General features: G+C 38.0%; 1 long non-coding RNA gene across 2 annotated transcripts in view; it reads left to right on the top strand.

Moving 5' to 3' along the window:
• Positions 1–27,930, top strand: part of LOC134518331 (uncharacterized) — a 95,812-nt gene that overhangs the window by 61,777 nt on the left and 6,105 nt on the right. The window contains exons 3-4 of one of the 2 annotated variants that reach the window (XR_010071930.1): positions 8,263–8,380; positions 12,223–13,517. This is a non-coding gene — a long non-coding RNA (uncharacterized LOC134518331). Of the gene's footprint in view, positions 1–8,262; positions 8,381–12,222; positions 13,518–27,930 lie in introns of those variants that run through there. The other variant, XR_010071931.1, reaches the window with a different exon arrangement.

Genomic DNA, 27,930 nt, shown 5'->3' with positions numbered 1-27,930 from the left:
GATATTCTTACCAGTAATGTGAAAATGCATTTTTAGAGATCCGTGGGAAATGTAGTGGCTGGCATGGGGGGAAAAGAAACCATTTGTCAACTGGGTGGGGGAAAAGAGGGAGTTGTTTTTTTTACGGCTGGCCACTGTCAAATGAAGGATACTGTGTAATATACGCTAGGGTCTAATGCAGTGTGGAAATTCCCATATTTCTATTGACGTAAACCACATCATTTTAATTTGCCTAGAGAGGATCTACACTCCAATCCTTGCTACATAGAACTTGTCAGTTGGGACTCCAGGGTTTTATTAATGGCTCTGTCTTTCATGCGCTGGATGACTCCAGGCAAGCCATTTAACCGCCACTGCATCAGCTTAATGCTTTTTAAAAAAGAAGATAACAGTGTGTGTACTTGAATCCAAGAAAGCCTTGAATATTAGAGGATCTCATATCATATGTGTCATGTTAGGAAATATGCATAAGTTAATGTTTCTTAAGTTAGGTTTTTGGGGTTTTTTCGAAAGCAAAACAAAACAACAAACCAAACAGCTCTGTTTTTGATCTGTTGATAAAGGTGACCTCAAATTACCTTACATTGACTATGATAATACTGTGCCTAAGAATGGAGGAGAGACTATTGGTGTGGCCTGCTTGGCCTTCTGTCACAGATGCAAAGTTGCCTTATATTACCTCACAGTTATTACAAGGCATTGCTCCCCAAAGACTGACCATGCACATCTTTTACCCCTACTAAATCAAGGTGATCTGTTGTCTTATTCCATGGCTGTCATGGTGCTATCTACTCATTTTCTGAAACTGTAATGTGTACAAAATATTTTTCTTTTACTTCCAGCCAGCAAGAAACTTTGAGCCATATTGTTTTGGGCTGTTTGATGGAAATACTGAGTTTTGCAGTTTTCCCCGTAGATGCTGAGGTTGTTGACCTCTATTGAGAGAGTTTGTGGGATAGCTGCTGAGCCATTTTTGTCTTCTGCACACCTAAATTTTGCTCTTGATGTTGACAGTTTCATAGTTCCAGTAGGATAGAGCTGTCATCAAGGGAAGTTGAGATCACACAGCATGAAATGGTCCCTCATTTAAAAGACACTGAAGGAGAGTTTCGGACATGGAGTACAAATACTTTAACCTAACTGAATGCCCCCAATGAGAAGAATGAAGAGGGCTGAACATGCAGATGATGATGGTCTTGCAGTGGTTTGCACTGGTTTGAAGATGTAAAGAAATATGCTTCTAAACATTGATTACACATGTAGGCCCAGAAAATTGGATTCCTCAGATCATTAGTCTATGAATTTCTGTAGTAAAGTTTTAATGAATTGAAGAACAATTCTTTTACTGATCAAGGTGGAAAAGGTTTTAGTAGCCATGAATTCATAGATAGGACATACTACACCTTTTACTTAGGTGTGTATTTTGGTTTCAGTATAGAATCTCTGCAATCCAAATAGAAATGTCTTTATCTGGGGTTAGAAGGAGTGTTTTCCTGGACTAAGTTAACAAGCTAGAGCGGAATAAATTTGTAGCTAAGGCAGAAACTCCCTTTTTTGCAGTATACATCCAAACTGAATGACTTCAATATTAATAGTGCCCATCTACAGTTGTCTGCAAAGCGGGTTACCTGTGAGTTGGTTAGGGAGAAATTCTGAGGCTTCTCATTAAAAAGAAACATGGGATATTCCCTCAAAAATTTAAATGAATTAAAAAATAATGAGGACCAATAAACAGAGCAGGGCTTTGCAGAGTGAGGATTTTCAACTGGCATAAGCTGACACAGAAATTTAGAAATGTATGTCAGTCAACCAAGGTAACTGCTGTGTGCAACTTTAACATTTATTTCCCAGAAGCAGTGAGCAATCAGGGAAAGCAGTAAGAAATCTTGACTTCTCATTCACTGACCTGAAAACTAACTAGTTCTGATATATTGTGATTAGTGAAGTCCAGGGTAACAAAATGCTTTAAATAAATATTGGCTATCAACTAATATTCATATCTTTAGGTATCTATGGTGATATTTAGAATGCTCAATGAGTACCAGATGCAGAAGAGATTCTATTTAAATGGAGGATGCATGATCTTGGGAAACCTTCAGTGCATGAATTAATATACTCTGTAAAACTCCATTTTTCAGTTTATGGTAAATTATCTTGACATGAACAGCAATGAATTCAGAATATAGTTTAATGAACTGGACCATGGGTTAGCATCTCTTCTCTTAAACCCTGAAAATGAAGAAACATCAAAACAATGACTTCTGATAATCCCCTCAAATAAAGCTTAAATTCCTGAAGTGATTCCTTTGCTGAAGTAGCTGCTTTGTGTAACAATGAGCCTTGTACAAAGGCTCCCTGGGGCAGAAAGACAGGCAGGATGCAAGCTTGAAAGTTTGCTGGCCCAGTCAAGATTTTTTATAGCCTTGGGCTACATGGCACCAGTTAATTTGGGGAACTGTTTAACTGACTTTAGTTTATACAATGTTCCTCTCTCTGTGTTTGTGAAAGCTCTTGGCTGTACCAGTTGGCATCACCATAGTGCTAGGTGTAGTAACTAGAAAGTTGAAATCAGTGAATCGGTGATGCAAGTACAAGTATGGGCAAGTAGAATGAAAACAAAGAAGTGAAATCTAGTTTTTGAGTAATTTTCCTTTTCCTCTTGCAATAGTTGGCATGATTTCTGTCCAAAGCAGTATCCACCTACCACTGACTACTCAACGCTGCAGCTCCACAGTAAAACCCCTTGTTCCTACCCCTCAGTCCTTCATCCTGTGAAATCCCCCCCAACTTACCATTTCATTCTGAAAGCAGAAGGAACTACACATTGTACCAAAATGTTTCCTAAACGTCCAGTATTTAGTAAATACATCTATATTGTTAAATGGATTTTTATATAGAACTGGGACCCACCAAAGTTTTCTTTTGTTTGTGATGTTCCCCTGTTTGTATCTCTCAGAGGTCTGAAGAACACAGTAAAATGTGATGTTTATAAGCATCTTTTGTAACGGAGAGTTACTTTATTTGAAAGCTTGCACCACACGTGACCAGTGACCATTTTATGAACACTCTGCAACTTGAATACAGCAAATGAAAACAGGAGGGATGGCTCATATCGTACGTTTCTAACTGCAGAGTTTTGAACTCAAATTGGAAATGACAGAGCAAAGTTAAAATGTAAAAAAATGAGTAACATCTTACAAGAGCATAGATAATATATTGTATTTTATAAACGTACAAACTAATAATTCTGATCTTTATTATAACTTTAATCTATTGTCTTGCTAAAAGGAGGTCTGTTGCATTCTTGAGAGTAGAGATTTGAAATGGAGAGAGAGCTGCAGTGAACAGGCTCTGCTTTCCTATCCTTAACAATCGCAGACCTGCAGGCCTTGCTCATCTCTAAAACTAAAGCCCTAACATGGTATGCCAGGAGAGGAGAAAATGCCAGAGATGGCCCCCGGTTTCTGTGCTTCATGGTGGGTATCTTTTGTTCATTGACATGATCAAAAGGCAGCTGGTGATAAAATTGATCCCAAAGCTCCCACACAGTACCCTGGCACCTTTTCTGGGTCTTACCTCAAGGCTTTCCTGTGTTTGGTTTTGACTTTGTATGAAAAGTGATTTGGACTTACCTCTTGAGCTGAGTATTTCTTGGTGTAATTTATATTAAAAATATTCATGGGTGGTTTTTTCTCTGAACAATAGTAGAAACAAATTTCATACAATCAATTCTCTGTCAGAGAAATCTTTGTTCAAATAACATTTCCTCTTTCCAAAAAGATGCTTTTTTTTTTTTTGCCTCTGTTTTTCAAAGGCATAAGAGGCATCTAGTCAAAACCAATCTGCTTCCTTATGGGAACACATCCAGCTCAGTCTTTTCACTGTATAATGCCTTCCTGCCACACTCTTACCTAGGAATGCTTTGAACCACGTTACATATCTGTACGGTCATAGCAGATATTTTGAGCTGTAGTTTCTTCTTTACTTTTATGGAGACAACAGAAGAGGTGAATGGTTTAGTTGATCCAGTTGCTTGGGTTCCTCCAGAATTTCAGTGGTGAATATATATTGCAAAGCTAGCTAGAGTAATAACTAGTGCTTTCATTAACTTTGCTTGAAACCTGACTGGTTCGGTACTTTAATAGAGTTCCTTCAGTGTGGTTGTAAGCAGTGTACCTAATCTTACACAAACCCCCTGATTTCGTATCTGTGAGATACATCCCCGGAAATCTTAGCACCATACATAAGCAGATGCAGTGTGAGCAAGAGCACAGCAGTTCAAGTAGTTTTTGTGGAGTGGGTGCTCTCCTTTAAGCTACTAGATTGATTAGAAGGAAGTAACTCAATTCCAGAGAACTTGAATTACATGACAATGCACGCTTTAAAACAGCTTTGGTGAGAGCACTTGCACAGCAAACTATACAGCTAATGCAGGCTCCACAAGCAAGTCTTTCCTTTTTTCTCTCTTATTTAAAAAAGAAGACATTAAATTCAAGAGGTGACACTGATCTTTACATCCACACACATGAAAACTTTTGGAAAAGTTTGAGTTTTACAAAAGCATCTGTATACCTACTAAAGCCACCTGTTTGCTTCAAATGCTTGGGGGCTTAGGAGCAATGGTGCGGTTTTCTATTCTGTTTCTTTTCCTGTGAAACCATTACCATATATTTTTAAAATGCTTAAGGTAACTCAGCTTGTCTATGTGGCGGATATAGTGTAGCTTTTTGAACCATAAGTTTTCCTTATTCTGACTTGGTAATGTTGACTTTAAACCTTCGTTTTTAATCTACGCAAGGCTTTTTACATTTACTATTCCATTTTACATACAGCCTAGGAAGTATGGTCTTCATGTGTACAGTGCTTTAAGCTACGCTTTCTTTTTAAGGCATTTGCTCTGTGAGCTATAGTGTTCATGATTGCATCATTTATTGCATGTTTTATAGCAATTATTTCATTAACAATCAGAATAGCTAGTAGTTCCAGTGGGACAACAAGAATAATGATACATTAATAGAGAATGAAATATGTATTTTTTGTATCAAGAACATTTTAAATAGTTAACTGTATAGCTGTTTCAGATACAGGCAGCAAATGGGAGGGTGTACACTAATTACTGAAGCCGGTAAGAGATTTCAGATATTGCAGGCCTAACATGTAAGAGCTCTGAACAAGAACCTACATTCCAGCAACATTTCCTATTGCAAGATTTCCAAGATTTTGATGAGAGCTCAGAACAAAAGCTGCTCTGTTCCTCCTGGGGTTTACGTCAACCGGTTGTCTTATTATTCCTGATACTTTGCCAATCATATTGTACGCTTTGAGAAGGGGATGAAAAAGCAGCTTTTCTCCTTTAAAGAGATTTAAACTTCAAAATCTTGTTACTGTGACTATTAATTGCAGAAGGGACAGGCTGAAATGCCAGCTATAGAGTACAGTAAAGGTACTGCTGACAACATTTTTACAAGATTCCACCTAATGGCATTTCTGTAGGATGACCTTAAGGTTATAGATGTTCCCATAAATTTTAGATTTTTTTTTTTATAGATAGGAGTGGGGTACAATGGATGGGAGGATGGGATTAGAAACAAATCCAGTATGATGAGCAATCTTTATTTTCTAGTTTTCTTCTGTTCTCTATCATTTTGGAAATTCTGAGTGCTTGGATTTACAAACTTAGAATTATTTTTAACACATTTTTGATGCAAATATATTTAATTTGGTTGTTTGCAACAGCCTTAAACATTAAAGCAGTACAAAGAGGTACAATGGTCTATACATTAACTGTGCTCCAATAGAGTATGCCAAGGGACTGAAGTCCTGGGAACTGCAGCTATTTTTTTTAGGGGAATGTGCTTTTGTACTTGTATCTGTGGAATAATTTTGTCTTAATAGAAAAGCATGATTTTTATTTGCATTGTATTGTGCTTATAAGTATCCTGTAACACAAGTTTCACAGTGATACAGAATAATTTTGTTTGGAAATCTGTTTCCAGCTCTTGATCTGCATTTTAAAATTTCATTTCTAAACTAGTCCTGCAGTCTCTTTGCTGGGACATTTCCCCAGAACATTTCCCAGAGAGTAACTGGGATTGTGTCCACAGATGCACAATTACACGCAGTCCTTAAATTAGTAATGAGTCAAGCCAAATAGGCTAATAAGAAAAGCAGCAAGATTCCCTGGTAGCCAAATGGCCTGTACACTGTACATCAAACACATTTATTTCTTGTCTTAGAAGTCATGGATAAAACGCATGTTTTGAAATGTTTGTTAGAGAAAACAATGATCTTCTAGCTTAATGGTAAAGAAGAGGTCAGGTACCTTTCAAAAGTCTCCTTCACTAGTAGTTTTTCTTCTGTTTTCCGTGCTACTGGAGCGATCAAGAAATCTTGACCTATCCATAGGCCTTTGTTTGAGTTTTCCATAGGTTAAATTTCTCAGGACCTTGCCAGGTTATTTCATCAGTATTTTCTTGAAAGACATTTTTTGCAGTCATTAGCTAACGTTCACTTAATCAGGCCTTCTATTTAAAGAGTCTTTTGGGGAATGAAACTCCACTGATTTCTTCCATTTTTTAAATCAGATTTTTAAGCCACTTCTGATAGCTTTACTAAGGCAAAATCGCCACTGAACATGCTCAACACAAAGTAAGTAATTCTGGATTCAACTATATTTTCTTAACTCAATGCTTCAGAATTGCATTTATTATCATCATTAATGCTACCAGTCTTGATTGTCCTATAAGGTCATAATTTGTAACAAAAGATGATCTTTCAAAAGCCCAGCTCCATGCATAACATAGTCTGAGCCAGTGTCAACTGAAGTGGAGAAGATTTCAGTGATTTTGATCTGATGTGAGAAAATTGTTCTCAAGTTTTCTGCATACGGGCATTTAGAATTGTTAGTATATTATCTGAGACATGCTCGAAATTTTAGCATTTTTAAGTGAGAAAACTATCAAATAGTTGTCACAATGAGCCCATTGGGAGACCCCAGGAAACCCGAGCCATTAGAGACTGACTTTCACTCAGCTTATGTCAATTTTTCAATTTGGGTTACTAGTACTGTCCAGAGTCAGAAATGAAACTGAAAGCTGGCTCGTGGGAGAAACAGTCATGTGGAGTCAAATCTCTTTTTCCCAGGACCTAAACCAAAACCCGTGTTTAAGTGCTGAACTATGAAGATAGTTTTCCCCAAGAAAAGTTCTGTGGGTAACAGGAGGAGAGACAGATCCACAGACCACTAACAGAGCTGCAAATATCACCTTGGCCAAAGAGCTGCTAATATCACCATTGCATCTACTTGCTGATTTATGACAGTGTTTTCAATAGCAGTTGCTTATTTAATGCATATTCTCTTTTTTTATATATATATATTTTTTTTTTACAGCTTCTTTTTTTTCTGTAGAGACTATGTTCTTTTATAATATGCATTTTCTATGTAACATATAGCAAGATACTTCTTAAGGTAGACAGATTCTGATAACTGTACAAAATAGATTGTTTTACTATCTGATATACCAAATACCCCTAAGGATCAACAAAAGTTAAACAAATCTCAGTGGGGTGCCCCACCAGTAGTCACAAGGTTGATGTTTTCATAGCGGATAGCAAAATCACGTATGTAAGACCATGGAAGTATTAACACAATTTTAAGAATAACTGAAGTCTTGATATTATACTTTTCAAGTCTACACTGTTGTATAAAATACTAGAAGCAAGCAAAGAAATTGGTTTATTACTGCAATAAATTAACCTAAGAGAAAGACTTAGAAGCCATGGGTCTGAATCATAACGTTGGTATTAATGATACAGGAAGATGGTGTTCCTTGTGTAATACTGCAAGTTTCTAAAATATGAAATGTCATGCTTGCTCCGTATTTCATAGATGGGAGATAAATGGAACTACATAGCATGAAATATGAGGGACTAACAGAATCTGTTACAAGCACTTCGTAAAATTATAAAGGTTAAAAAATGTTATCACAGTACAGAAGATTAATCATAATTAAATCTAGGGAAAATGAGGTATTTGCAGAGTTTATTTCATTACATTGACCTTTTTATTATACACTGCTTAGAAAGCGTTGTTGAGGACTGGCAGAGGGCATGTTGCAGCAAACAAGATCAAAGGGAAAGGTTTTGCTTTGAGACCTTATTCAGTAGAGAAAAAGTGTATTGATAGTATCGAACTCTTATGTATCATTTTATTTGTTTATATACAAATGCTCTGAGAAGAAAACCATTATCTCTGTTTTACAGATTATGAGATGGAGGCACAGAGATTTACCTAACAGTGTCCTATTGAAGATTATGAAGTCAAGAACAGAACCGAGAGGAGACTAGATCTCTTTAACTCCATCTCAGGACAAGACAAAAGGTACCTATTGATGTATTTCTAAGTGGCTATGTTAACTGTCATATGTGACTCTCTCCAAAAATGAATTCAATTATTTCTTAATTGCATAGCAGTCTTCTATGTTGTAAATTTTGATAGCATTAATTGTACTGGTGCAATTAACTACGGGCAATTTTACTTAAGCAATAAACCAGGTTCCAATTCCATTGAGTTTGATAGGAGTCTTTAGGGGACTGTTGGTATGGGGTCAAGTAAACCTCCTCCTCCTATTTTTGTTATTATTATAGTTGCTCTTTGTTTGGGTAGTGTCTGCAATGTTCTGGGCAATTTCCCAACATAAAAGAAGGCAATATTTCCTTCCCTAAGAGGTTACATGATAAAAAAACAGACAAAAAAATAAAGAGTAGAAAAGGTCAGAATAGAAACCATTAGTGTTTTAGCATCTTGTCACATTTAGTGAGTTTACTGAGTCGCTGAGTAACCTCCAAGAACCCCAGTCTGGCCATAATCAACCTAAAAGAAGGCTCATCCCATTTTTAATAATTTAACCTGTTTGTGTGCAGATGACTGTTGCCCATTCTTTACAAAGTAATCTTTTTTTGCCCCAGCTGTTGATTTGGGAAGATACCATGCAAAACCTAATGTTTAAATAGAGTTTAGGTTTACAACTGCTACTGCTGGTGAACCACTCTCAGCTGCTGCTTTGTGCATAGAACTATAATCTACATATACTGGGTGATTTTTTTAATGTATGAATGGGTGCTAAGGTATTAAAAATACAAATCAAGGCACAGAGGTAAAGCTACACATACAAGCAATTGTTAATAATCCAGTTAATAATAACAGTACAAAAGAATAGCACAGTAAGAAGTCAAATATTAGAGATTAGTAATGGGACAGATTGTCGAAGGCTCAGTTCAAATTGAGTTTAAGTCTGTATCAACCAAATGTTACTGTTTGATTGTTTTTCACAAATCCTCTAAAAAAGACATTTACTTGTCTTAATTTGTATGCCTACATCATGAAAATGATGACTGCAATAAAAATCTTGTTTTAGCAGACTTCATAGATGCCCTTATTTACTGTTCACTGCATGTGGAGACTTGCAAACTCTTAATAACTCTTCTTGGGGGATTCCACCTGCATATAGACCTCATCAGATGGGTTACCATCCTTACGAGCGCTATACTTAGATTAAGAAAAATGTGTGTTTGTAAAATGCAAGCATCAGAACAAGGCCAAAAAGTACAGCGATTACACTTCTGAGCCTGATGTTTTCTGGAAATTCAGAACTCAGCCGAATATTTTCATATTATTAATTAATTTCTTTTTATCTAGGGTGATGTTAGTTATCCATATTACCTGTCTGTTCTCTAATGTAAGCATTAAACCTCTTCGTAACTGTATAAGTTAATTAAAGCAACCTATTTTTTCCACATTATTCTATTGCTGTATCTTTAGCTGCCATAGAAGGTACACTTTCTCTGTTACAACACACATTAGATGATAGCTAAAACCAGAAGCAGCAAGAAATAAACATCAGAAAGGAACAGTATGCTTATTATCACCATACCGCACACATAAAATCTAACAAACACGGAAGACTGGAAAAGGGGAAAGAAGATCTTCCTAATTGCTTTACAAGCAGGGTTAGCAAAAAATACCTGATTAAAAAAAAATACAAATTAAATAACTCCAATGCCAGTTTAAAAATGCATAAAGATTTAAAACCGTCAAATAAGAAAAATAGTAAAGAAAAACAAAAATGACAACATTTTGATGATTATTTTTTCCTTCGATTATGTTTCTCATGTAAGCTACGTATTTGTAGATTTGAGATACATTTCTCAAAATGAGTGTTTTGCTATAATTTGTTTCATTTTAACTGTTCACTTCTGTACGTTAGAATCTGTATAGACTAGGGGGTTTTCTAAACCGGAATAAAAGTTGTTCTTTTAAAACACTGTATTTGCCTGTAACAAACTGCCAGTTATTTTGTACTATCTTACTTCTTGCTCAGTTATTCATAATTATATATTTTTTTCAACTCACTTTCTGTCCAACGCTGGGGTTTCACAAACAATTTGTGTGAGGGTTAACTGTAGATTGTCACTAAAAGGGGTGTTTTCAACTCTTTTGAAACTGGCTGAAAACGAAGTATTTTCAGTGTTAGTTTTCAGTAGGATCAGTGAGCTGATCTTGTTTATCCTTTGGCTGTATGATCTCTAGAGCCCACACAAGGGAAGTGGTGGGAACACGCAGCTGGAGATAAAAGGAAGTTGGATTGCCCTGTTCAGGAGCAGTGCAGTCTTAGATCAGCTTAAATTGACTGTGAAATCTCACTTTTAGTAGAGGGGGAAATTTGCTGATTTACAGAGCAAGAACATTTGCACTAATGTCTGATTTCTGTCTTACATGGGTTTAAATTTACAGTAATTTTACTGAAGCAAGCAGACTTAAACGTAGTAGGGAAGTGCTAGGAATATTTTTTAAATTAGGAAAATTGTTATACCCATCAAAAGAAACAAGTTAATTTGTTCAGTAATATATAAAACAGCTTTTTGATTCCTTTCGTTTCAGCATTTACAGGCTTCCCATTTATGCCCAGGTTCTGATGGGGCTGTGGGATCTGCCCAGGCTGACTTCTCCCTTAATCCATTTACTTAAAAAATCAAAAAACAAACGTGGAAATGTGTTTAGCAACTTTCCCGATGCCAGTCTGTACATCTGTCAAAATGGATCTTCTTATAATGGTTCTGTCTGTCCTCTGCTGACTCTTCCTTGCCATAGAAATTTGCTGTTGGAGGTGAACATTACTGTATTTTTTATTTCAGTAGATAGGTCTTACTGACTTACCGTCAGAGCACAGGGGACACTAATAGCCTTTAATGGCCCTTACCAGCATCCATGGGACCTCCACCACCCAACCCAAGGCAGAGGACCCCACTTCAGCCGCCCAGGGCCATCGGTCCTTGCACCGGTGATGCTGTAAGGTGACTGCCTCCAGCCCCACCATAGCCCTGCCCTGCCCAGCCATGGGCACCGCTGAGCCACGTCCACTCGTGGGCTGATGTCCCAGCCTGACCTCAGTCCTTGCCCCACTTGCTTGGGGCTCTGGGATGTCCCCAGCTGCCCCCCAGCCTGTCCCGCTCCCTCGTGGGGATGGTGAGACAGGCCCTGTCTGGTGCTTTTAAGTAATTTTAACCGTTGTAAAGCAGGCAGGAGTTTCAGCTATTCAACTGTATCGTAAATCAATATCGAGCACATTAAAAAATGGATATTCTGCTTCTTGTCCCTTGTTTTTTAATTTTGACGTCTCACGCTTCTTCTGGAGAGATCTGTTTTCATAGTAATTTTGTATGAGACTAAATGTATATTTATTACACTTATTAAATGTGCCCCAAATTACCATTGGTCAATCAATAACCATCTGATACAACTATTTCTATCAGAAAAGAAATTAAATTGATAAGTGGGCAATCTCTGTGGTCAGTAAAGTTTAATATTTAATGAAATTATTGAAATGTTCTTGCTGTGGTATTGGTTTTCTTGTTAAAAGTTCCTGTTAGAAGCATAATTTATGCTTGGGTTTCTCTTTACACCCAAAATATATTTGTGCACTTTATCTTAGAAAAGATTTTGCACGACATCGATATTTCACATAGATGTCTAGCTTGAGTAGTCTGAGATTTCTTTGTGTTGTTTAATGGGGGAAAATCCTTTGTCTGTCACTCATCTTCGAAACAGAAGCAACACTTGAGTGAGAGCTTCCCTGTCACCTTCTCGTGTCTCCTTTTGTTTATCTGACACCGTTGTGAGACATTTGGAACCCTCCAGCTCAATATAAAACATTTGCTTGGCAGGTTGGGCCTCCTCCTTTGATGGATACAGCACATGCGAAGAAGAGTTGTTGGACACATCTGATCTTGTCCTATATTCCTGGGGAGCTTAGCTTGTCTGATTTAACAACTTTTAAAAAAATTCTTCTCCATGTCCTTGAGAAAGAGCAGCTCCAAACTCTGTCTACTGAAAGCATGTCAGTCTCAAATCAGAGCAAAATAACATACTCCTGCTGTTGTCTAAGCACTGTTGTTAAATATTTAGTACTTCACATTTCTGCTCGTTCTCTCTGTTTTCTGAGTGGTCTTTGCTGGGATTTGAAGCCAGCTGTGAAGTGTGCTTTGTGCTCTACATATGGCCAGGAATAGCCCATTCCATTCCAGATACAACAGCAGAAGCAAGACCTCTGCTTTTCTGTAGTTCACAAAGACTATTATTTGAATGCTTGTACAATTTTATTGTGGGGAAGGATACAGAGACAAATAAAATAAGGAAGACTATTTGAGGTCAAAAACTTCAAAAAATTCAGTGGTGCATATATGTACTTGGACGTTTATTCATTTAACATAAGGGAAAAAGTTGGACAAAGCTGCTCAATTAATTAAAAATGCCATCAGATTTTATTTTCATTATGATTTATACAGATGCACACCCAAAATTTCCACTATTATTGCTCAGTGCATGGAAAAGTACCTATTCCCACTATAGGCAAATCTATAGCTGGCCTCTTGCAAATCACTTTTTTCTACTATAAAGATTTACGTTTTGCCTGAGAGTATTCTTCAAGCCATATGAACTGCTGTATTCCAGTTCATGGAGAGCAGCATTTTGAGAGACTGGGGAACATATCAGTAAAATGCACGAAGAACTTGTTTGCACATCTGCTAGTTATTGAATTGCTCCATTTGGTCAAGTGATGGACAGGGATGTTTTTATAGTTTGAAGGTGCTGGGCTCAAATCATGCTAGCTCGTGGAAAAAAACCATGTGATTTTCCTTTTGAGTTGAAAAAGGGGTGGTCTACCCTGTTAGGCCTGTCCTGCATGGGAAGTGTGCTGTATCACAGGGCTGGGGCTTTCTTACAGGAGTTTGCAGGCACCAGGACGTGGGGGCTGAGGTGGGAGGACTGGGCACAGATGAATTTTCTTGCCACTGAATGACCCAAGGCTTAGAGTGAGAAGTAACTGCAGGTGGCCCAACAGCATTGTCTGCTGCACCCACTGAATTGAAATCTGAACTTGCTGTTGAGATGGGATTTGTTTTGATAGTTTGTACGTTAGAGATAGCAGACTAATATTAATTGCTTTTTTGAAATATCAAAAAATCTGACAGCCACCAATGGTCTAAAGTGAATGTATGCAAATGCATGTGCATTTGTACGGATAAATAATAAGCCATACTGTATGTGCACGCTTGAGGATAGATAATAAATCTTACTATGTGATGTAACTATCTGTATGTGGTATTTTAGTGTGTACGTATATGTGCAAAAGCCTGCCCTTAACTAACTGAATGTATGTCTAAGCCATCCTGCTCGTGTATGAGGGGAAACCAAACTTCAATATTCATACAGAGTTCTATATGCAATGACTGCAAACCTCTAAGACAACTTTAATAACAAAGAGATCTAGAATCTACTATCCGTGTACCTATCAGTACGGAACCAAGACTCTTTGCAGTGTAATGTTGACACAACATTTACCTTTGTGTTATATGTCCTATGCACTTACTGCATACAGATCTCTAGAATTACAAAATCAAGATTAGAAAATGTGCAGAATACTAGAATAGAATTAGAATTCCTAATTTAAGTAGCAAAAAGAGCTTTTTTTGTTTGTTTGTTTTCCTGAAGCGATGTTTAGTAACCTATCATCACAACTGAACGCAGAGAATAATAATTATTTGCCGTTCCTAAACACTTCTAATGTCTTCATGCCAAATCAGGTAAGGTACAGAACGTTCTGTATTAATTCTCACTGATCTAATCTGGGACACAGATAAGGCATATTTGACTGATTCTGTAAACCTTCACTATGAAGACGAAAGATGAGTCTGCGGAGAAGAATGAGCAAATTCAAATTGCAAATTCAGGAAACAGTATTGCAACTTAAATTACTTGAGTGAGGAAACAAATTGAGGCTGTGTCACAATTTAGGTTGCAAAATGTAAAAACACCAAAAATATGTAAAAATAAACCTGTCATTAAATCCATTTATTCATTTTGACACTTCTTTTCATTTTTTCCCCCCAAGACGGTAGACTTTTTTACCTTAAGTGCAATTGTGTAGAAGAAAAGTTTAAAGCACTGTAAATATATCAGAAAAGTTTTACAGAAACCACAGAAACTCTACTAAATACATTTATTGAAGAATGCAGATCTAGCATTTCATTAGTATAAACTGAGTTGCGCTGAATACTTGACTGAGCTGTTTTCCAGCATATTCATTTACCTTTATACTGTCCGCAGACGTGGTGATAGCCACAAAATTCTGTCCCTAGATCTTCAGTTTGTTTCACCTTTTAAGCTCAGCCTGAACACTTGGAGCTTTAAAATGATTGCTGGTCTTTGAATATCCAACGTAAGAATATTGTGTTTGCTTTTCAGAGATTTGCACACCTGTATTTTCACTACAGATCAGTGTGCATGCAGGTGCAAGTTTATCTCACACTTTACATTGGCTCACGACTGCCTTGTGTTACTCCAGCACGCTATTGCATCATGGAACAATGCGGTTCAGTAATTGCCCGAGCAAAATTAATAGTAAATGGTGGCAGTAAAAGCGCCTTTGAGGAATAAGTCCATCATTTTAAGATTAGTATACAAAGTTTCAGAATGCAAAATGCTAGATTATCTCCAAAGTGCAGACCTTATCCTATGGGCCTCTTAATTTTTCATTTACAAAATATCGACGACAAAGGGAACTTCAGTTACTGTTATTATAGTTTTTGCCCTTCCTTTAAGTGATTTGACATCTGTTGTGAATAAAATTGTTAATAATGATGATGGCATGCGATGATGGCCTTTGTGTCATCCAGTAATTATTAGCAGAAAGAAAGCTTTTGGAAAACTTTTGGATTCATGTGGTTTGTAGTATTGGTAGCTGTCAGGTGAATTGACAGTACTTTTCCAGGGTTTCAAATATCAAAATATTATTCTTTTTTTTTTTAATACAGAAATTGCCAAAACTAAGATGAAAAGCGGTATTCAATAAAAAGGAATTTTTTTAAAAAAATCCTGTATTTTATTTCCTGTTTAAGTTTCCCCTTTCTCTTATGTTGCAATTTAAAAGAGTTTATCCACATGCTTAAACAGAAATTAATTCAACAAGATATATTGTGTATGTAGGTGCTGAAGCCCCCTTGCCTTCAGTAGGTCATTAGTGCATGTGTAAGCTGAGCACTGACTTGGTTCAGAATAGTAGAAAGATTGCCACTCTTTTAATAAGCTATAATATTTTTTTGAGATCCATTGTAATAAAGAAGGCAAAAGAATAAACAGAAGTTGTTGAAAAGCAAAAAGGCAAACAAGATGAAAAAGGAACTTCAGAGAAAAAGTCCTCTGAGCAAGATTTGTGGAAAATACCAAAGTTGTTTATGTGGTAAAATAAAGTATTAGATCAGCTGTGATACAATGCGGATGTGTGACAACAAAAATCTTACCTTCTCAGAAAATGTTGTGTCTGCAGACTATAGTGCCTTTAGTTCTGCAGAGAAAAAGTATTTTATATAGGTCATATAGGGTGCAGTAAATATTAACCCTTTTTTCTCTATAGACATAATGAGGATAATAGTTATTTTTGGAGAGAGAGGCAGAAATTAGCTTTGATGTTTCTGAGCACAAGGCTGTGGGACAGATCAAAGCAAATGGAAGTTGGTTACAGAACACAAGGATGCAGAGGAGTCATAAAATTAAGTTGGAATACATAGCTGGTGATTGGACAGATTACCCTGGCAGGAGCCTAGGGATGAATTATATTCCCAGAGAAATTAGGGGTAGATGAAATGAAAACCTTCCACGATTTCCTGCAGAGTGGAATTAGGAAAATTTGAGTGTAACTGCTGCAACACTGGTGCAGAATCAAGCTCCTGGTTATAGGGATCTGTGCAGCTCTAGATCATGGCTCTGGCAACCACCAGCTGCTCCAGTGTAAATCTCTCAGGACTCCATTTGCCTCACCGGCATTATTCCTGATTGGCAGAGCTGGCACCCACGGTAGGTGTTAGACTTTCTTCTGTACTGGCTTATTCTGTCTCTAAAATGAAAACGTCCCTCAGCTGTAGGCAAATATACTTGTCTATAGACAGTTTGCGTAGAAATAGGGTCCCAGAAGGTGACAGCAATAGACCAAGTAGAGTTGCTGGGGAAATCGTTGGGGAGCTCTGATGCAAACAGGATGTGATATGTTTCTGGATGGGTTCTGTAAAGACTTGCTCTGAGCCCGTGGAAGCCTCTAGAGATCAAAAGTGCCAAAAAGCAGGTCCCTAGAGAAGTAAAAAGTGCTTTACGAGAGAGTGTCAGGGGACCAGAAGAAAGTGCCTGATGGAGCAGGGACTCTAGCAGTGTCCTGGGAGCTGAGAGGGAACTAAAATCAGGTTTATGAAACCAAAGAAAAAAGATAATCAAAGTCCAGGGCTTTTGAATGGACTAGTTAACAGAACCTCAGGGAGTTAGGCATCCTGTTAGAGTTAGTGTTCAGTTTATAGTGTACATATAATGTTTATGAAAATGTACGCGGATGGATTAGCTCCTTGGAACGCTCTTGGTAATTTATCAACAATTCTTTGCTCTGTTTTTCTATAAACATTTATATTATCAGTTCTTTTATATTTTATGCCTCACAATGACATTTGGCTTTGCCAAATGTATCTCAGAGGAACTTTATTATTTTTGTATTGTTTGTGGTATGAGCATGAACTTTGACTTCCTGCCTTCCAATTTAGTTTGGTGTCTAGCTTTTTGCTGTCTGGGTCACTCATGTTACAGCTGGAGCTTCCTGTTTTCAAACCCATATCAGCCAACCATGTAAACCTGAGGGTCAGCTCGTTCAGAAATGATGCATGATTCCAGTCACTTGTTTGCTGAAATAAATTAGATTTACGTAATGAAAGCTGTCAGGTGCTGTATCAATCTTCTGCACTAGTCAAAGTACTTCCTTATTTACAATTCTTGTTTCTTGATGCGCAACTCAGACGCTTAAAAATACCTACATTATTTCACTTAGAGGACAACTGAAAACTTCTTTCAGGCAAAACTCCTATTGAATGTTGTGAGCCTGATAGAAAAAGTAATTAATAATGAAATTTCATTTGGAGTCAAAGGGTATTTTATGTGTAAAATCTTGGGTGAAATAGTAAGCATTTGGGTCTAATTGTATACTCTGTATCTGCAAGTAAGGATGTCCATCTGTGTATGTGTATTATCCCCTCTATCTGGAAGAGAGTGGAGGGACATCCCTGGGTCCACACCATCCTGAAATCTAGGCCTTCCAAGATAGATTTTATTAGGAAATAGGAAATGCTGTGCCCTGACTCTAAATAAAGAAACTCCACAGTTTCTGTAAGTACGACTCGGATGGGTCAGCGTGAGCTCCCCAGATGCATTTCAGCAAGAGTGGAAATGGCAGGGCAGATGGCATTTTGGAGAAAGGGTCCCCACAGGGGGTTCGTCTGGAGATTTGTTCACTTTGTGCTATTCTGGGGGTTCTGGAAGGCAAGGCACTTTGCCTCTTTTTGGCTGAGAGTGCTAGATTTTCTCAAAGTAGCTTTCTGGTGCTATTATTTCTAAAATAACAGCAGCATTGCCAAACGCAAGTGTAAGCTTCTCCCTTGCCCATAAGGCAGCCTTCAAAGCATCATGAGATTTGCTGAAATCGTGAGATTTGAAGCTACCATACTTACGAAGTTCTTTTTATTAGACTTCTTGTTTTTGCGTCTTCAGGGTATACCCAAGTCACATGGGCAAGCTTTCCTCCAAAAAGGTCACATGCTGACCCAGAATTACATCAGCTGAGGCCTGAAGAAAAACATGCAGATACGTTAGGTGCAATAAAATCCTGAGAGTTAGCAACACTTCAGTAGATGGAGTGCAGTCAAAACTGGCTCGCTCTTCCTTTTCTGATTCAGCATGAGTTCTGAATAACTTTTATTAAATCTGAAGACTGTTTGCTCTGCAGCAAAGGAAAGTACGTATTCATCTGTGCTGTGTTTGGTTAATTAGTTCCCCAGAAGAGATGACTACTAATTTCAAAAGAAAAAGCATTTGGAACAATTAGGTGTTGCTTTTATTTACAATTAAGAAACCTTCGCAGAGCTCTGCCAATGTAAAATGGTCGTTAAGTGCATTGAAATTACATTTAAGCTTCAGCAATGTAAGAAGAATAATTTCCACTGAATTGTCTTTCAATTTACAGTTACTGATCACAGCTAAGGAGCTGTTTATGTTTGGCCAACTATTTTGCCTGAGCAAAATGCGTATACCTTCTTCACATCCGACACATTAATTGCCAATGCAAAGTATCTCCTAATCAGTGTACTTACCTCTCTTACGTTTTTAAAAAATGAATTTATCTGATTTATAATAATATGATGTGAGTTTCAGCTCAGACAAATTCAGATTGTCAAAGCAACTGTTGCACTGAGAGTGTGAGTAGTACTAATGGAAATAACTGGGTCACAGATGACCATCGGGGAATCAGAAAATTGAGATTTTCTTTTACTTAATATTCATTATATATAATTGAGAGCTTTGTGCATCTTTGAGCTGGCCGCTGTCACCTCACATCTGAGTTTTATATTTTTATATTCATAACTTTTAAATTCCAACAGTTTTCCTACCGGTTTGTTTTGTTTGTGTGAACCTACAAGAAATTAAAAAGTTGAACTTTATCTTGTAACTTTTAAAGGAGAGTGCATTGGTGGCAGGTTAGAATTCTCTCTCCAGGAGTGGAAGTGTTGGCGGTTTGTTCTAGAGAGACTCAGGACTCCTCTGTCCCGGGAGGCCCTTCCCACCATGTATTAATCCAGGTGCATTGTGTCTATTACGCAAAACTCATTTTCCCTCTCAGCGTGATCCCTGGGAGAAAGCGTGTACACCGGGAATTCATCTGTCGAGCTTTTAATATGCAAACATATACATCTGTCCGTACACACACACATCCACAAACACAGAGAGATGCAGACACACAGAGGTACGCACAGTGATCTTTCTTTGTTTTAGAGAAAACAAAGTCAGACAAGTGCAACATAAACATGAAGAAGACAGCACATTTTCCTTCTTGAGGGAATTAATTCTGGAGGCCTGTGTCAGCGATTCAGAATATTCTTACTCTAGTACAGATGAGTAAGCGTCCTCATGATGCAAGTTCTGAGGTTTCTAAACAATGAAATTGTCAACCACGGTCTTTACCCTAGAGGTGTATAAAATAATTTATACATCTTGATAGCAAACTGGGGAGCACTACATGGTTAAAAAAAGGATCTTGAACTTTATTCATCATTCTGCTGGATGTCAGGGTAGGACACGTTTAATACTTGCATGGCAGTGTGTTTCAGAGAACACGTGTTGTTATATTTTGAATTGTGAGCATTTCCTGAGGGTCAGCACCTTCGTGCTCAGTTGTTATAATCTAGTTGGTAGGTGACAGAAAGCAGCCTCTCGGGTCTGATCCTAGAGGAGGATCACATCGGGTGTATCTATATTTAGTGTACTGGAGGCGTTCTTTTTAGCTGTGGGTTTTCTGTGTCTGTATTTGAGTGGTGCAGTCTAGAGTCTCTGCACTACCGGCATGCAGGAAGCAGTTTCACAACTGATGGAAACCAAGGTGAAGTCGCACACTAAGCACCAAGCAGACAGCAACACTTAGAAAGTGGATGCAAGGTACCTCCTCAAGAGGAAAGTGCATCTTCTCTGAGGATGGTCCCCCACCAATTTGCTTTCTGCACGTGGCATTTTGTTAGTAGCAGGAACATCACAGTGGTGATAGGACTGGTGAATTCAGGGCTGACTACAGTCCAGTTTATAGGTAGGTACCAAAGTGTTCCTAGATCTTTGCCTTTGGACAGCTTTTTAAGGAGAATTTACTACGTGCTTGTCAGGATTAAAGGTGAGGGTCTGTTAGAGTCAAGGTGATAAGAGCTAGACTGGCCAAAACATCTGTCTATTTTTAGTGGATTGGACTTGGTGAGACTTACATTCTGTTATGGGATACACGTAACTATTGTATCCCATAACAGAAATGGTTGTTCTCAGATGGGAAAGTCTGTAACCTCTTCACGATCAGCTGGCACTATTGCCATGTAAGACATTGAATAGTGATAGAGGTATGACCAGTACAGCATCCAAATGGTTACCTAGGCTGACACCACTGATGAACACATTAGGAGTCCCTCATCTGTTCTGTGGTAACATATATATTTTTCTTTAAAGGTCTTCGGTAGCATTTGTACTAGGAACAGTGTTTTATTTAGATTAACACTGTAACTGATTAATTACATAAAGTATTCCCTAGTTCTGTAGACTGCTGCAGAACTTGTGTTGATAGTAAAGTGGCACTGAGTTCCTTATCTTCCTTTTATTCCAGCATTATAGTGGTCTCCCATGCAAATTAATTTTCAGCCCTTACCTAATTAAAGCTCAAATTTATTAACTCAGACAAGACGTCTGAGAAATTGGGACCTTCAAGCTGCAGTTGTAATTTCCTAATGCTACCACCTTACTACAGCAGAAATTATATATTCTCTTAATTTTCCCTTCAGGAATCCTCAGTAACCTCTAAGAGCTCTCTTAACTGCCGTGAAGTTTCATTTGAAACACTGAGTCTTACTTGTAATTCAGCCGGCTCAGGCTTCTCCTCTGTCGTGATTTTACCCAATAGCGATGCAGCTTCTCCAGGTACTGAATGAGTAAAAGCATGAGCTCCAGCGGCTGCAGGAAATGTTCTGCAGTGAAATATTTTTTTTGTGTCTGTTTCTGTCTTCAGAGATTACATGTGATAACAAAAGATTTTTTAAAACCCCTTTCCTTGTTTCTTGGATAACCACAAGAAAGAAAAGGGACAGATATTTGAAGGGGGTGAGAAATGAAAAGAACAGTACTAGGTAGCACCCAGTTCTGGATATTGATTTAGCCCCACTTTAAATGCAGCACTTGACTACAGAAAGCCTGCTGCCAGCTGAATTTCTACTTAAGGCAGATTCTCTACAAACTTCCTCATATTCAGTTCATGTGAGGAGGGAAAGCAGCTGGAACTCGTGCACTTTACTGAGTAGACAAGTCCCGTGTGCTGGAGCCAGGGAGTATCCTGGATTTAATCTGGGCTCAAGATTCTGACTCATTTCGTGACCCCGAGCAAGTCATTTGACCTTCTTGATCTTCTGCCAGCTCAGATGGAAAATTAGGTAAAAAGCAAAGACTGCAGTGGAAATTTGTTTCTGTATCTGCACTGGATAGATGAAATGAAATGAGTAACCGTACAGGTGTTTCCCTGCACTGACACCATTGATACCAATGGGAGTTATAGCAGGATTTAAACAAAAGACAGAAAACAGCAAATGTTTGGCATTTTTTCTTCTGAACATAGTCTTTCATAATATGTAGGTTCACTGGATCAACCCGTTACAAATACGTTAAAATAACGCGGTTCAATGTGCTGTGATTACGAAGGTGCCATCCACGAGGAACGTGATGGATTGTGATAGTCACAATCATTTTTTTCTGCTCTTATATTTCTCCTTGGTCCTTGGCTTTAGCATGGCACTTGATAGCACGCACTTCCACTTGTCCTGCCTTGAACAGAAGAGCCCTTGAAGTTCATAAACCACTATGGAAGATCCCACACAATGGGTAGAACGGGTTCTCACTGTCGCAGTCGCAGGGTGTTATTGCTGCTTCTGCTGCTATCGCACACTGGGCCGTGGTTTTTATCTTACCTATCTATGAAGTGTTTGCAATGAGACATTCTCTAATATATTGAAATTAGCAGTACTTGGAAATCCTAAGATCAAATACCCAATTAAAAACCCCAAAGTTTATTTTTGTTTTGAAAAAAAAATTTGTTACTTGTAAAAGTGTGATGAAAGCGATGGCTGTAATAATGTTCAGACTGGGTTTTTAGTGCCTTCAGGAGAGAAGAGCAGAAAAAGACATGGTACAATTAAAAAGAGAAGGGAATAAAGAACATGGTGGAGCCTGAGAAGGAATTGAAAACAGATAAAAAGAAAAGTTTGACGTTATATTCCTTCTCCGCCCACGTTCCCAAAGCTCCTTTAAAAATTGACATTCTGGAAAAGATTGCTACAGTTCTGGTTACATCACAGGCCACTTGATCAAGCTTGTTATGATGTCACCACAGCCGCAAAATTATTTCAAGTCTTGTTACTCACACTGTTTTTATCATTTTTCATTATGTATAACTGCTACATTTAAAACTGTAAACACCAACTGTAAATTTGTTTGACCTTCCACTAAGAATTCAGGAGTGACTGACTGAGTCCCAGTTGCAGTTTTATTGCATTGTTTTATTTTTATTACCATGCTATGGAAAACATGTTCGTATTACTGAAATCCATCTGAGAGAGATCTTATTACCTGAAAAAAAATTTTTTTTGATCTTTATACATCAAAGGTAATCCTTTTCAAGTCTACAATTGGTTTAGGGCCAGCCACGTGAATGCCACTTTTATACTTGTTTTCTAAGAATGTCTATGTTAGAACCCCCCCCCTTCCTCAGTGCCTTACAGTTTACATGATTTTTGTTTTTCTCTTTAAAAATGTATAACGATATAATAATTATATTTCTTTTCCACTGGTGCAAAGCAGACTTTAAAGCATTGAGTGGGAGTAAGGAAATTTTATTTGCGTTGTTATTAAGTCTGGGACATTTTCCCTATTTAGCATTAAAGAATTATTTTCTCATGTATTTTTTCCAGTTAGAATGTGAGCTTGAAATTATTTTGGATTTTTTGGCTCTGGACATCTATTGTCTCTGGTGAACTTCGGCCTGATGCAAGCTCCCTGCAGTATAGGCGAGATAAAATCTGAACCTCGAACTAAATCCTATCCTCCATAAACGCCTGTCTTTGAAATAGAAGTAAAACTTTCATCTGAGCTTCTGAGAGGAGTGTTTGAAAACAGGACTGAGTTCTGAATTTCATGGCCTGATCCTGTCGTGCTGATTTGAATTGTCCTATAGTTACACTGCAGTTGTTTTGATTAGGGTAGTAAAGGAAACTGTTTCTGATTCAGTCTGATTCATCATGCCCAGACTTCTTTCTCATGACTGATTAAACAAAACACCATTTATTGTGTGTGCTGGTTACTATGGTAACCAGAAACGCTGAACATCAATGAAACTGATTAGAAATTGTGATTCTTTATATTCAGAAACATATCTTTTGTGTGGAGACTTTCTTATAAGTTTGGATTCATGAGTTAGCTTTGGGAAAGCCATCTCTAAATTTGCTCCCACCAATATCTAGGGACATAGGTGCACACAAGTAATTTGTATGTGCAAATTAGCATTTTGTGAAGAAGCAAACAAAGGCAAATCATTTGTTTAAGATGGGGATCTGGGAAGCCTGAGCTCTTTCCCAGATTCAAACACAAACATCTTGTTTGGCCTTGGACCTTGGCACGTAAAGAATTTTTTTTAAAAGGCCCGTACTTTTGGATACTTCTGCTTTCGGGCACATTAGGTACCTTAAGCATGGTTTTTTCAGATATTCTGAATACCTGTGATTTTAGTTGACATCTGTGAGAAACTTTAGTTGTTTCCCACTCTTAACGTCTTAATGCAAGGCAATATAGCATAAATACTTTGTTTTCATGTAATAGCCCACTGTGCGGAACATTTTTTCACTTCCCTTTTCTGGACCATTGATGAGATTTTCTTAAAATAAGAAGGAAGATGTTGTTTGCTTCTGTCAATAGGTTCCAATTGCTAGGTTTGTTTAGTGCTGTCCTTTTCAAACATGCAACGTCTGAACTGATCAGACCCTTTTCATTTATGAATGGTTATACATAATGGATGTCATTTGACATGAAGATTAGAGCAGGATGAATCTAACTTCAGAAATTAATCTGGTTTGGCCTGAATCAATTGTGTGGAAAGAGAAGCAGCTTTGATCTTGCCCCATGTAACAGTATTCAGTGAGTTTTACTATTCCTGTAGGTGCACCTGCTTGGGCCTTGGAAGAGGATGCTAAAATGTATGCAGAAGTTGTCCTTGCACTTGCCTGTGAAAGGATATATCCCTGTTTCTTATCCACGTCTGGACTGAGATTCCATTCTTTTTCCCTCTGTTCACCTGGATGCTTCAGGGACAGGCATTAGCTCCGAATACCTTAGCCCTTATAAACTCCTAATAGACAAGTTCAGAGAAATTAAATATGAACGTGGTCTGGCTAGACTGTGATGCAGAGAAGTTTAATATTGCCAAAGTCTGAAACATTAATGCAGTGGGTTCAGGGAGAGGTATCTGAGATTTTTTTTCCCCCACAAAGAGACACGAAATGAGCTAGCATGAAGAATGAATTTACAAATTCCCTATAGAATGTGATTTGTCCTGGCCATCGGGAGGTCACTGGTAGGGCAGTGTAGGTAGGATTAGAGATGGAGACTTGGCTTGATGATTTATTTTTAGTTTGAAACCAATATCACTTTTCTGTTATAGTGCTCAGTTGCAGTCCATGACAGATGGGAAGAATCCACAGCCATTTGAACTGCTTATAATATTTCAGCATTTACCACTGGAACCTTGTAGTTCATTGGGTGTTATTTTAGAGAGAAGTGATTAATACAAAAAAATAACATAAATCAAATCTCCTTTCTCTTTCTTTCTTCCCTCTCTCCCCTCTCTTCTCTCTTTCCCTCTTTCTTTCTTTCTCTCTCTCTTTCCCCTTTTCTTCTTTGGAAGGGCTCCAAGAGATACATTAGGAAATCTAATGCCAAATGCCAACAAAGACTGAACTACTATCAGGATAAGACTTTTAAATGTGTTTTTGTTAGAACATAAAAAGGGCATACAAACTAAAGTTTTTTTTTATTTTACTGGATTACAGATAAAATGCTGAATACCCAAGTCACGTCAATCAGACATTGAGGTTTTTGAAAGAATTCCACTTGACTTTAATAACTGTGTAACAGCTTTTTATCCAAAGCTTTGTTTAAAATAAAGCTTGGGAATTTGACACCCAGACATGTTTGTTCCAATCAACTTATAATAGAAGTGTTTCAGACTCCTTAACTGCAGATGCCTGTGAACTTTAAAAGGTGATGAAGGATTGTTAGACACACAATGAGATTCAAGGAAGTGATTTTATTCTACTTTATTTGAGAAAATGATCCAAAATATGGCAGAGGAGCTGACGGTAGGATTCAGGACTCTTGACTCGGTTCAGCACCATAACTTTGGAAGGCACCGCTTCATTATCCCTGTACTCCATGGTAACACTAACTTCAGCAAAAACTCTTACAAGAGTGAACTTGTATTTGCCAACATTCTTTTGCTATTGATACTTACGAATTAATAAAAGCATTAACAAGTTACAGACTATTCTTTATCATTGTCTCTACTGTTAACCTCTCCCAGAAGATGATGAAAGCTGGAAGGACTGCCAGATAACAGCCTGGAACTTGTTTGACCGTCCAGGAATTAGTATCCTAAATAGGAAAAATTCCTCTATTCCTTTAATAAACATAAATTACAATGTGGTGAGTGAGATACTACGTGACAATGCTAAAATGCAGGAAGTGTCCAGGGAGGTGGGTTCAAGTCTCAGTTATGGAATGGGCACTTTTATGGCCTTCTTGGATACGAAGCTACATCATACCCCACACAGTGGAAAGATGAGGTAGGAAAAGGTTATGTAGGAAAATTGCTTAATTTTGGTGTACCGGCAGCAATAATCATACAAGAATGAATGTGGGATGATATCTTCAGACCCTGCCTAAAGTTGCTGTCTCTTTTGTAAAACTACTTATCAGACCAGCTAAGATTATAAGACTTAATTAGCGTATAGCAGGTGTGGATGAAAACCTAGGACACCATGCTTAGGAACAAGGGATGGGTGAATAGGCGAGTCACAGTGGCAATCCTGAAATTCACTGAAAACAGAGGGATTTGATGGTGCCACTAATGTGTCTAACTTCTGCTAATGCCACTAATACTTTCTCTGTGGGTCAGCTATTCTGTTTGTGCCTTTCTCCACTGTAGTGTACTGACAACTGAGCTTAGGCTACCATACCCGTTTGCTGGCCTTGGTGGGAATACTCAGCGGGCTGCAGACAGCTATGAGGTGTTGCTGCCAAAGATATGGGGAGAGATTTATCTTGTAAAACAAATTCTGCCCGTTTCATATAAAAATCTTTCTCTGCCAAAGGCTTATATAAACTCCAAAGCTAATCAGTACTGCAAAACAAGTGGTCTTGAGTAGACAGCAATTAAGGAATTAGGGGGTTTCTCTAAAAGGGAAAGTCCTTTGCAGTAAAAGAGGTGCCATGAAAGTGACAAAGTGATTATGTGGCTTCTTTGGTGTTGAAAGGAAATGCTAGTCAAAGTGGCTCCAAGGCCCAGCAGGTGGGTTCCCCACCTGAATGGTCCCTGGAACATGTGGCTGCACCTCAGAACAAAAGGAACTGAACGTAAACAGTTTTGGATGGGCTCACAGACAGAGTCTGAGCCATGAGATAAAATATTGAAAGAAAAGAGTCAAGATGTAAATGCAGTTTTAAGGAGGAAGATGTTTTGGACTAGGATGGAAGAAAGGTAAACTGAGAATTGTTAAAGGGAATTGTAAATAAAAGATTTATTTAAGATTAAGACAATTTAAAGATTCAGTGTCCTCTGGCTGGTCCTTTGTCTCTTGAAAGAAATCACTTCTCAAGATGCTACAGACCAGCTGATCAGTACAATGAGAATTCATTAACAGAAACACAAACCTTTCTTATTAATGCTAACCCACTTTTTGTCCCGTGCTTTGGGGACATTACAGGATCTAAGTCCATCAGTGACAGAAGGGAGGGAACTTTCATAGAATCGTAGAATACCAGGTTGGAAGGGACCTCAAGGATCATGTGGTCCAGCCTTTCTTAGCAAAAAGGTTTATAAGAATGGGACAAAAAGCAGGTGTGTGACGGACTGCGGAACTACGTCCTTCTTGTTATAAATAAACTCATCTAATTTATTTTGTCCCTTTCTTGTAATTTTTGTTCACGATAATTTAGTTTTTCTCTTCTCATTTTCTGTATTTGACCTAAGGCAAAGCATGATATCGGCCTGAGTATCTGATCTGCTTGCTGTTGGACATTGGAATTAGAGATGAACAAAAGCCCTACTCTGTCATAAACTATAACTAATTATATTGTTTTTTATGCTCTGGTTTTGCCTGCCTCGTTTGATTCCCTATATATCTGTGTCTCTATTTCACACCTCTGTATTCTTTTCCATTCTTTCCATGTTTCTCCCCTTTTTTGCCACTCTCGTTACGGTGGTGATTTCTGTCTGGTGGACAGCTGTCCACCAGGAACTAGTTTCACCCCCCAATTTGCTTCTCAGTTGCCCAGTTGTAGTGACTTTCAGTCACTAGTGACCTGGATCCCATTCATACCTTTGACCTGAGCTCAATGCTTTTTTCTGTAATGGGCTCTGATTAGCTGCTGACAGAGGCAGGGAGGAGAAACTACAAATCCTTCTATTGTGAAACAGAGTCTGACCTTCCATTCACTGAAGTCAGTGA

Source organism: Chroicocephalus ridibundus, chromosome 7 (genome assembly GCF_963924245.1).
Source record: "Chroicocephalus ridibundus chromosome 7, bChrRid1.1, whole genome shotgun sequence".
NCBI classification, from domain to species: Eukaryota; Metazoa; Chordata; class Aves; order Charadriiformes; family Laridae; genus Chroicocephalus; species Chroicocephalus ridibundus.
The sequence above is the reverse complement of the archived record's forward strand: the minus strand, read 5'-3'. Positions and strand labels throughout refer to the sequence as shown.